We start from the raw sequence: 12362 nt of genomic DNA, 5'->3' as shown, positions 1-12362 counted from the left end.
ATAAATTAAAAAACAAATGCAACATTCTACTTATGACCAACTATGTCAAATACTATTCTAATTATTTATTTATTACAGAGATAAACGTTATATTAGAAATTGTTTTCAGAATTTTCATGTTTTATGAAGTAAATGAAACAAATGTCATAACAACTTATATTTATAATTCGCATACATGAATTATGTAAAATAATGTAACGTTATTATTAAATTGGATTAACTTTCTTAATTCTATTAATATTGATTATAAATGTTCAATTTATTTTAATAAATACTAGCGTAGACACATATGTTATGATACACAAATTTTAAATATTTATAAATTATCTAAATTTTAAAAATAATAATTAAAATGGTAAAATTGAAAAAAAAATCAAAAAAATATATATTTATAGATATAAAATTATAGATAATATAAATTCCAGTATTAAAATAAAAAATATTATAAATGATATTATGTAAATAATTTCTTTATTATGAGTAATTATTTAAATTTTAAAAAATAGTTAATAAAATGATAAAAGAATAAATAATTCTTTTATGGGTTAAATATGTTTTTAGTCCATAAACTATCAAGCGAATTTGTTTTTAGTCCCTTTTTAAAGTAAGGTACATTTTAGTCTTCCTCCTTCAAAAAAACCTTAATTTTTTGTCCTCTCGAGAGGATAAAAAATTAACGTTTTTTTTTTAAATAGAAGGACTAAAATGTACCTTACTTTGAAAGAGAGACTAAAACCAAATTTGCTTGATAGTTTAGGAACTAAAAACATATTTAAGCCTTTTTTTATTTATAACGTATAATTATTTGAATTAAAAAATAATTATTAAAATAATAAAACTGAAAAATAGTTTTTTATTATAAATTTAAAAAATAATTATTAAGAAGATTAAATTGAAAAAACTAAATAAAACACCAAAATGAAGTATCTCTTTATATATAATTATATATGTTTATCCATTACTAAATATATGTAAGAACCTAGAAGAGTGGGTACGTGTATTAAAATAATGAGATCGAGTACTTTATTATAAAATAATTTCATAATATAAATAAAATTTTCTAAATTCGTCTCATTACTTAAAACACACTCTATCTCTCTAGAACTTATTCTCGTTGCTTCCTCTCACATTTATCTAAGTGTTATAACTCCTCTATCATCTATTTGACGATCAGGAGATGCCTAGACGATCACAGCATCAAGGTCTACCTATCTACCCGATCAATTCGTTGTTTAAAGCAAGTAAGTTTGTACTATTTTCTTTGGTATTTTGTCGGTTCATGATAATGCAAAGAGAATTTTTTTTGTATGTGTCAAGAACTTCTCTTCCTTGATTCTTGGTTCAATTGAGGTTCTAAGGTCTGTCTCCAATCACCAATCGATGATATGTAGGTTTTTCTATAAGTTCTTTGCGATGGACACAATGGTTGGGGATTTTGGAGCTGTAAGGGTTTTCTAAGGTAAGGAAAGCTAGGATTCTTGCTTTAGTTATGGTTATATTACTAATCTGGTATTTTTATGAATTGTTGTTGATTTTGAAGAATTTTCTATGATTGGGTGTTTTATAAGTGTGTTTAATTGTTAATTTGGATGGTATGATGTTGAGTGTAGTTGTAATTGTGTGATTTTGATTTGTTATACTATTATGAATGTGGTTGATGAAGTTGTGCTGTTATTAGGAACTAAATTCAATGTGGTTGTGATGAGAAATGGTTACATCTTTGAGTTTATAAGTCTACGAAGAGGGGCTTGCATGAGTGAATTTGAGAAATAGAGGCTTTTGAGAGTGAACTATTGCTAAGGTACTATCTTGAGATAGATTGAGACTTGTTGGGTATATTGGAGATTTAAAATCTGAGCTATATTGAAAGTGAAGTTTATAATTGAAGTTTAGAAGTGTTTTGAAGGAAAAAGGAGGTCTTAGGTAATGAAATGGTGAGAGAGGGATAGTAAACTTATTTGAGACAGTTAGGGCCTGTTATGGGATGTTTCATGACTTGTTTAAGTATTAAAATGGAGGAAATCTAAAGTAAGAGTGTTTGGTGGTGGGTAGGTAGAGTTTAGCATGGTTTAGAACTAATTTAAGAGGGTTTGGACTAGTGAGAATCTAAATTATGGGTTTTCTGCTTAAATGGTCATTTTAGGGAGTGTTAGTAAGTCATTTGGGACTTGTTGGAGTCCTTAACTTGTTTGAAAATAAGTCATAACTGGTGGAATTCAATTTGAGTCTCTAAAGTGAGGTTTTGATAGATTTTGGATTAAAATATGGTGGTTAATGAGTTTAAAATGTGTTTAAGGTAGTGTAGATACATTTGGTTAGGTACTTTTGGGTCTAGAGTACGATCTAGGAGTGTTAGAAGTTGGAAAAGATATACAAAATAGGTTATGAGTGGTTATGGATGTAAATTCTACATTTTTAGTGTTATAGAATTATATAGTTCCGTTGAGTGAGACTAGTCACTAAGCGAGAGGTGAGGGATCTTAGCTCACTGTCTCTGTGTTCGCACAACGAGACAAGTTGTTGAGCGAGAGATGAGGGAGCTTAGCTCACTGTCTCTGTGTTCGCACAACGAGACTAGTCGTTAAGCGAGAGATGAGGGAGCTTAGCTCACTGTCTCTGTGTTCGCACAGCGAGACTAGTCGTTGAGCGAGTGATGAAGGAGCTTAGGTCATTGTCTCTATATTCGCACAGCGAGACTAGTCGCTAAGCGAGAGGTGAGGGAGCTTAGCTCATTGTCTCCGTGTTCGCACAACAAGACTAGTCGCTGAGCAAGAGGCGAGGGAGCTCGTTTCACTGTTTCTATGGTGCTCAACGAGCTTGGTGCGTTGAGCGACTAGTCTAGAACCTGTTTTTATTCTTTCTATCTTTGTTTTCTGATAACCTTGAGATATGTTTTGATATTTGGAATAGTGCAAAAGTTTCTATGGTATGATAGGGTCAGTAATATTATTGGTTGGAATTCAATGTGAAAGTATATGGATATAAGTATGGTTTCAAAGTTATGAAAGTTAGTTCCAAGGTGGAACTTCTTGGTGTGGTTCAAGTAACTTTAGAATGAATGCAGGGAGCTCAGTCTTGGGTGTTATCCTGAAACTCTAATGGTTTTTCATTCTCAAGTAGAGCAGATTGACACATATGGTAAGAGTAGCAAGAGGTCTTAGTGTTGGGTGCTTCCAGTATGATCCAAGGCGTGGAACATACTAACCTTGTGAGTATGGTAGGGTGAAACCCATTGGCAATGACTTTGCAAAACAGTAGAGGCCACCACAAGTGCACAACCTACCATATCTTGACAATCATTCTAAGTCCGGACAGTCCAGTCTAAGTCTTGGCATGTTTAGGATGTTTCTTTGAGTTGTTTATTATATGTGATGTACTTATGGAGTTTGATATATTAGAATATTGTATGAATTGTTTTAATATCTAGCTTACCCTTTTGTTTGTGATCTTGTTGTATGTTCTTTGTTTCTCTTCTTGGCAATGATCATATGATGGGTATGAGTAGAGGGTTATAAAGTCTCTATTGAGCAAGCATTAGATGGAGGAGCAACTGACGTGTAGCATCCTTGGATGCTTATCTTGAGTATAGTTTTGTTATCACCAGTTTGTAAATAAAGTTGACTTTTATAGTTATTTTGTGATGGCTGTAAATCTTACCTTATTTTCCTATATTTGTTAACTGTTTTTGTTAATATTGAATTTGTGATGACTCTTTTATATAGTACACTATTATATTTTTTGGATGTTACAATATCTATTTAATTATTTCAATCATTAATAAAATATATTTAATGAAATTAAAGTTTGTATAGTAAATCTCTTTTTAACCATTAATAAAATTTTTATGTAAAACAATTTTGAGAACATAATGAAGTATATTCATAATATAACCCAATTTTTTTGAATTGCACATATGACTTTGTTTTTCTAAAATAATTTTTGTTTGGGAATTTAAAATAATTAATTCTTCTAGATAATATTTTTTTTACTTACATTCAAACCTTTAACCTTGTGAACCTTGTATCTTTTTATGTTTTTGTAACATGTTATAAGTAAGTTTTTTCTTAACACGATGTTCCTTATATCGATTTCCAGTTATTAGCAATCATCATGGATATGTGAGTAAATTTTTTGTTCTTATTCAAATAATTAGAAGTGAGAAAAAACATGGATTTGCAAGATCATGAAAATATGCAAACTCGCTTAAGGAAAAATATTTACGTGTGTCAAATATGTTTTACAAAAATGTCTCTAATTATATATATATATATATAATACTAATTTTAATTATAGTGGCAAAATAGTAATATTATATTTTATTCTATTAAAATATTTCTTTTATTCTCTCACATCCATTAGTTCTTTCAAAAACTTCAAATTTCTTCACTTTCACTCCTAGATCTTTTAAAAGAATAACAAAAACTTTACCTTTAAATTTATTTAATTACTCTCTCAAATTCTTTCTCACAAAAGAATACACCCTAATTATGTTTTTGAAGGGGAAAATGTTAATCTTTGGAATATATAAAGATTAATAATAATTAGGAAATGTTATTTTAACATTAGATGCATCACTTGACAAACCATTTGAGATGTATTTTGGTCAATAAAAAAGTTACACTAACAAAAAAATAGCTTTTAACCTTTGTTATTTTATTTTAAACTTTTCACGTTAGTTAAATATTTGACGTCATAGTAGGAGACGTTAAATTTGACGTCTGTTGTGTTTGAACAGACGTCAATTCATGTGTTTGAACAGACGTCAATTCATGTGTTTTAAAACATTTTGTCGAGGTGAAGGTGAGCGAGTAGACAAGTGTCATTGTAAGGGTGAGGAGAAAAACATGCACAATAACGATTCGAAAATCGCCACCGCAGTTGTGCTAGAATGCGTCCAAAAACTGCACAAAAAGCCAATGAAAACGAATTTTAATCGGTGCAAATGAAAGATAATGGTTCCAAACGTAATATAATTGGTGTAAAATGATTTTAAACGGTGCAAAGTGGAAGAAAACTTACCTGAACGTTAATGGAAAACGAGAGAAAGTAGAGGAAGAAGATGAACGCAGCGAGAGAGACAACGCGTAACTGGCGAACGCGAACGAAGCAAAAACGGGAAAGAAAGTGAGGCCCACATTCTAAGTTTTTGGGGTTTAAAAGGGCATTTGACGCCGGCCCCTCTCTAGATCCGACGTCTAATTGCTAAAAAAATCCATTTTTGCTATACTTTTGGGATATCTTTGCAGCTTATTGACGTCTAGGGAAGGGGATCCGACGTCTAATGTTTCCAAAAGTGACCTTTCAATTATGATTTTGCAGCTTTTGGCAGAGGATTTGACGTCTGATATAGGGGGCACCAACGTCTATGTCGTACAAAAAATTAATATTGTCACTTAAAATGAAATATTTTCATACCTTTTTAACGTCTGATCTGGGGGACTGAAGTCTAAAGAAGGATTTGACGTTTGATTTGGGGGCCCGATGTCTATGTCGTACAAAAAATTAATATTGCGCTTAAAATGAGATATTTTCAGACCTTTTTAACGTCTGATCTAGGGGGGAGACTTCCAAAGAAGGATTTGACGTCTGATTTGGGGGGCCGACGTCTAAAGAAGGATTTGATGTCTAATTTGGGGGAGGGGGGGGGGGGGGGGGGGGGCTGACATCTATGTCGTAAAAAAATAAATATTACCGCTTAAAATGATATATTTTCGGACCTTTTTGACGTCTGATCTAAGGGGGCCAACGTCTAAAGGAGGATTTGACGTCTAACTCTGGGGACCGACTTTTATAATGACGTTTTATTTACAAAAATGCCACTGATCATTTTTTACGTTGGATTTTTGGTGATCAAACGTTGTTATACGCGTGACGTTAAAGATAATTTCTGCACTAAGTAGTGTTAACTTTTGTATTTTTAAAGAAAGGAAGAAATTGAAAAGTAAAATACCAAATCTAAAATGATTGTAAAAAATCATTAGGTATTAAAATAATATTATTTAATAAATAATATTATAGCCTGAAAAGTTCTCCAAACAACCTAAACAAATACCTACAATTATAAAATTATTTACTCTTGTCAATCAATTCATTTCGTTCATCATTACATATTTTAACAACAAATACATCAAGCTTGTTGTTAATATACTTAAATAAGTATTTGGTAAAGTTGGATTTATTATAATATTCTATTTTAGCATTATAGTATATTTGTTCAAATAAGTAATAAATAGTGAATTTGGAATCATTTACCTAACCTAGGAGCCTAGTACACTCTATGAGTTGTACCAAGGAGTCTAGAATAATCTTTTGATTTTTCTATTATATCAATGGCTTAATACCAATTTTGGTCCCAATTTTTGTCAGCTTTATTCGAAATGGTCCTGATTTTTTTTCCTGTTCAATGTTGTCCTAAATAATATAATTTATGTTCAATTTATTCCTTTTTGCAGATGGCGTTTAAATCGTTAACAGCGCACTATCTAGCTGTGTAATAAATGACACATCATCCTTGACATGTCATCATCATATCCTACCTCCAGAAGCCCTAATTTCCCCTACACAGAAACCCTAGCCACCACCTAACCCTAACCGTCGTCGCCACGGTCACGACCAACCACCATCTTCGCACCTCCATCATCTTCTTCATCCAACAACCACCCAAAAACACCACCCATGGCCACCTACCAGCACCTTCATTGGCGCAACCCGTGCATCCAACAACAACCACCACGGAACCCATTATCGCGAATCAAATGAAGCCAAAACGAAAAAACAAATTCATGAAAAAACAGAGAAGAACCCTCATTCCAAGTTCAGAAACCCTAACATTCCCAATCTGAACCCTCATCCCCCACTTCTCAAAACCCAAAACCCAGACCTGTAGGGAAGAACAAAATCCCTAACCACTTGCAAAACAGAGAAGAGCCAAGAATTCCCCAAATCAATTTTGAAACGAAAATCATATATTCTAATTTACAAAAACCAGATAACATAACAAAAACCCCCAAATCGAAACCCTGAATCGCGAGTCCTATTGTCGTGAAACCGCCTGAGAGCGATGGGCTTCTTGCATCGCGACTACGTCAGAGATTGAACCTTCGCGGAGGCGTCACCGTTGCAAACCTCACCTCGCCGTGAGAAAGGAGTTCGCTCTCGTTTCTACGAAACTCTGACAGACCCACTATGGTCAATTGGACCATCGCAAGCTTCAGTTTTCCTCTAGCAACGCAGGCGTAAGGAGCCTTTCTTCCTTGCATTCAAAAATCCTAATTTTTTGGGTAGGGAAGGGGCTACCACGTGGCAAGGCAGGTCAGTAGTTAAATGACATGACATTCACTTATTGCACAACTGGACAATGTGTCATTAACAATTTAAACGCCGTCTGCAAAAAGGACTAAATTGAACATAAATTACATTCTTTAGGACAACATTGAACAGAAAAAAAAATTAGGACCATTTCGAATAAAGCTGACAAAAATTGGGACCAAAATTGGTATTAAGCCTATATCAATTTTCTATCATTATAAATATAAGATTATAAGCTGGATCTTGCAAGTACTCCAATTTTATATTTTCTTTGTTACTAATATGAAGTTGGTATCAGAGCGGGTCGATCTTGTTTTGTTTTTATGCCTCGTAACATTTGTTCAATAAAAGAATTATCTTGTTGTATGGCAGTGGTCGCCATTGTTTGTAGTTGTCCAAATGTCTACCATTGTCCAATGTTGTTTATCACATCTTATCATTGATTATTGTTGTTTGTCGTGGTCTGCCGCTAGCAAACCTAATTGTTCTTCACTAGAAACTACCAAATCTGGAGCGTTGCTTAAGCGATGGCCAACCTCGTTGGTCCCAGAGTTGTCCTCTGCCCAACGCATCGTCATGTCTGCCATTTCTTCTTGATGTTGTAAAGCGTGTGTGCCTTACGCACCGCCTTTCAATAGTTGTAGCCTTCCCAGGACAAGACAATCAGACTCATCAAAGCTTCCTCAGCCAGTTGACATATTCAGTTCTTCATTCTGAGAGCATTTAGTGTGTCTTCATGTGTTAATCAACAGTTTCTCTCCCTCAAACCCTAGGTTCTGTCTTGAAACCTTAAGTTTAACTATTGCCTTTTTTGACTATATCTATACTTAACATGCCTACTTGTAAAAAAGAAGATTGTGGCAATGCAGAAGTACGTCTTTAATTTACACATTGTAAGAGAATTGGTAACATCCAAAAAAATTGTTACTCTCTACATGGTTTTCCTCATAAGGTAGCTAATATTTCCATATCTAAAGTATTGTAGCCCAAGTTTTCCAGTGAAGAATATCAAGAACATCTCAAGTTAAAATCTCGCAGTCAAGCACCTTCTTTCATCCATTCTATTTTGTCAAAAAATTTCATATCTCAAATTGGAGTGTCAAAGTTCATGAGTAATGATTGAGGCACCTCTGATCATATCTTTGGTAATGCTTCACTTTTTCCTCTATTTCTTATCCAACAACTCTTTATGTTATTACTTTAGCTAATGGTTCCAAAGTTACTTCTTAAGGAGTGGGTCAAATTCCCCTTTCTTCATCCCTAAACCTCAAGAATCCTTTTCAAGAATGAAACTGGCATCTTGAAAACTTTTAGTAAAATTCTTACTACATTGACATTTTTAACTCAAAGAAATTTTGGATTTGGAGGCCTATGTGGTTTATGAAATATAAATTTAGAAACTAATTTACTTAACTAAATATAAGGAGGGATGAGTCAACTTTACAAAAATGAGTAATTTTTGTTTGGAATTGTTTTCAACTTGTAATATTTTCTTAATCATAACAAAATGTGAGTGTGTGACCAAACTATTTTAGAATTCAATTTTATACATATTTTGAAAAAAAAAAATTGAATAATACACTTTTATAGTTAAAGAAAATGAAATGTATACATGAAAATCTAGATCTATATATTTGCAACCAGTTTTCCAAATACTCTCATTTTCTTTAAGATTGTTTAATAACCTATTGAGCTTCATTTTAAACACCTTTCATGTAAAGTTTAGTCCATTTTGATCTTACTATTTAATAAAATTTTATATTTCATATTTCAATTATAATTATATGTGATAATGATGAATAAATCTCAATGCTTTTGTTTTTCTCAAATTGTCATGGTATTTGTTAACTATTTGACAAATGTACAAAGTCATACAAGTAGTAAAGAGAAATGTCCAATTATCATTTCTCAAGAGATTTACGTTGGTTTAGTCAATGATGTATATTTTATGATTCAAGCTGTGAATGTAAACATCAATTGATTCAAATTAAGCATGAGATGAAATTAAATTAAAAGCATATAAAGCTACTAAATTGAAGTTATATGAAGTGATCAAGGAAAAGACTCACTAGGTTGGATTTCATGAACTAAACTTAATGTAGAAGTCTACACATATATTTCTAACATAACTCAAGTATTCACCCTCAGTTCACAACTCTTAATTCCTTATAGACAAGTTATAAACCTCTAGGTGAAAATACTAGTCCCTTGATCATTTTAACATAGAGTTTGCATTAAGAGAAGATGCTTAGAATGATTAAGAGATTATATTCTATGTTTAGAACCAAACCTCTGTATTGTTCAATCCTTAACTAGGTTCTAAGTCACTTTCCAATATTTAGATACTACAAAAAAGCATAAATAACGAATCATGCACATGAAGAACAATGAAAGAACATAAGAGTCATGTCCATGTCGTAAGTAGTAAAATTTGACGTTAGAAATATGTAATGACATTTTTGTAAATATTGAATCCAAATTAATGTCAAATCCATTCACAACAAATGTCAATTTGAAATTTAACATTGACCCTAAGGCCAACACACGTTAAACTACCCTAGGTCCGATGTCATTTAACATCTGTTGGCCTTACGATTGACGTTAAATTATAAATTGATGTTTGTTGTGAGGGTGTCTGATGTCAATTTTTCTTTTAAAAATTTCAGAAATAATGTAACCACCCTCATCTCTATCTTTCACATTTATGTTAAACCTTCTACTGAAATGCAACGATGACGCCAAACTCGTATGAGCAAGTTTTTCAACTCATTTCCATTCATCTTGCCATTGTGGTGCTCATTTATGAAGTTTTCATCCTCTTTGATTACATAGTACATTAAGGTTGATGTTTTCATTCACTAGCCATTGTTGTGTGCCCTAAAGGTTGTGATTTTATGATTTTAATTTCTACCTAAACTTTAAATTGTCATAACTTTTGGTATGGATCTCAGATGAAGACAATCCAAAAATCAAAGTTGTTCGAAATGGGGTGATGATCATGCTCACCATCATTTAAGATATTTTTTTTTTCTGAAATGTTCTGAAATTTTAAAAAATTCATAGTTTAAGGTATGCTTTTTATTTTCTTAGTATTTTTTACCTATTTTTCTATACTTTACACTTTTATTTTAGATATTCATACTTCTTCAAAATTTTTAAAATTTTTTATTATGTATTTTTGTATTGTCCATTAATTTTCCAAGGTTTCATTGAAGGAAAATATTAACCACTTTTATTTTAAAAATAAACCCACAATTTGACTTATGTTGTTTTTGCAACAAACATTAATTAACATGCAACAAACGTTAATTAATGTTTGTTCAGAGACTACCGATGTCAGACCTTCAACAAACACAAAAAATCTAAAATAATAAACGTTAAAAACATTTTTTGTGTTAGTGATTTAGAAGAATCTATGTATAGTTTAGATACATTACATCTAACTCCAATTAATTACTCCTACACATTTAAAACTAAAAAATGGAACAAAAATGGATGAAGAAGAATGGAAACTATTTTTAATAGTTGAAACTAAAATATTTTTAACATTATTTTTTTATCATACTAAAATATTTTTTTAAGACAAAATTGAGTATAATGTGGTATCAATGTCTAATGGTTATGGTTATCAAAACACATTCCTAAAAGATTGTACCTGTACAACTTTGATGTGAGTTGGATATGACAGATAAAATTGGCCAAAAACAACGTGAAGATATAAACCATTTATCTTCATCTAAAGATTGGTGGAGTGCTTTACTAGAAAAAAAGGAGCAAGCTATGTTTCAATTCCTATAAATAAAATAACTCGATTACACACACATACACTGGGTTTCCATCTTAACTAATCAATTTCGAAAAATTTCCTTTTTGTTTTAATATTCCAACTATGATAGAAGTCAAAGAACGAGGAGGAAGAGAAGATACTTAATATGGTTCTTAAAACACACTCCCTCATTAACGTAAATAACCTTAAAAAATAAGGCACTTTATCAACATGTAAAGAATGAAGAAGATCATAACCAGCTACGAAAGCGAGGGTCATAACATGACAAGATAGGTATGCGACGTTTCATAGGAAACCCAAATTCATCTTTGTGTAAGACAAAATCAAGCATGTGAAAATGAATCTCGACCAAAAATAATAAAACTAAGAGATGTATTTTTTTTATGGAAAGAAATTGCGTAAAGACTTATAGAATACTCTTTTCGTGGTTTCTATTAACTAATAGGTGAATTTGGAATAATTTCTCAACCACGACAATGAAAGCTATGGATTTTTGTTCTTCACAATTTTCATACCACCGACAATTCCATTAACGAAATTGTAACATCAATTAAAGAATCGATGTATTGAAAACTTCATGATATATAACACTCTTTCACTTAAAAATAGTATAATTAACACAATATTAAGTATATTCCATTTACTTATAGGTTAATACCTAAGAGAAAAACTGAATTTACACACTAATTTGTTTTATTAAAGACCATAAGCACCCTCCAAGAAAGGCTATTCTAGATAAGACTATAAACTATGAAGTTTTCCTTATTGATACAGATGATAAAACAAAACGTTAACATAGAAAGCTTTTCAACTTCATGTTGATTCTGAGAAGTTATATACAAGAAAGGAATAAAGTGAAAAAGAAAGAAAAAGATGATGACAAGAAAGGTTATTATATTCCTCTAACAGAATCGATTCTTCCTTATATAAAACACCTTAACTTGTAGGCATGATATGGATAACGAGGCCAGGGAAGACATCATCAGGGTCATGGATGTGAGGGTTGTTCTCAACTATGAAAGGGTCACCACACTTGTCACTTATTGTGTGAAGTGTCTCACCTTCTCCAACAACATAGATTTCCTCGCATGGCTGTGAAATGAGTTGGTTGTTGTCTACATGGCTTGGAAGCATGGAGCTGTATCTGAACATGGTTTGGAGCAAAAGGGCCACAAGAAGAAAGGCACAGTACCATGAAGCTGCATCAGCTATGGCCTTTGAGCTTAACAGGCTCTTTCTGCTGGGCTCTGAAGCCATCACTTAGAGA

This window comes from Vigna angularis, chromosome 9 (genome assembly GCF_016808095.1).
Source record: "Vigna angularis cultivar LongXiaoDou No.4 chromosome 9, ASM1680809v1, whole genome shotgun sequence".
NCBI lineage: Eukaryota > Viridiplantae > Streptophyta > Magnoliopsida > Fabales > Fabaceae > Vigna > Vigna angularis.
This window is presented reverse-complemented; position numbering follows the sequence as displayed.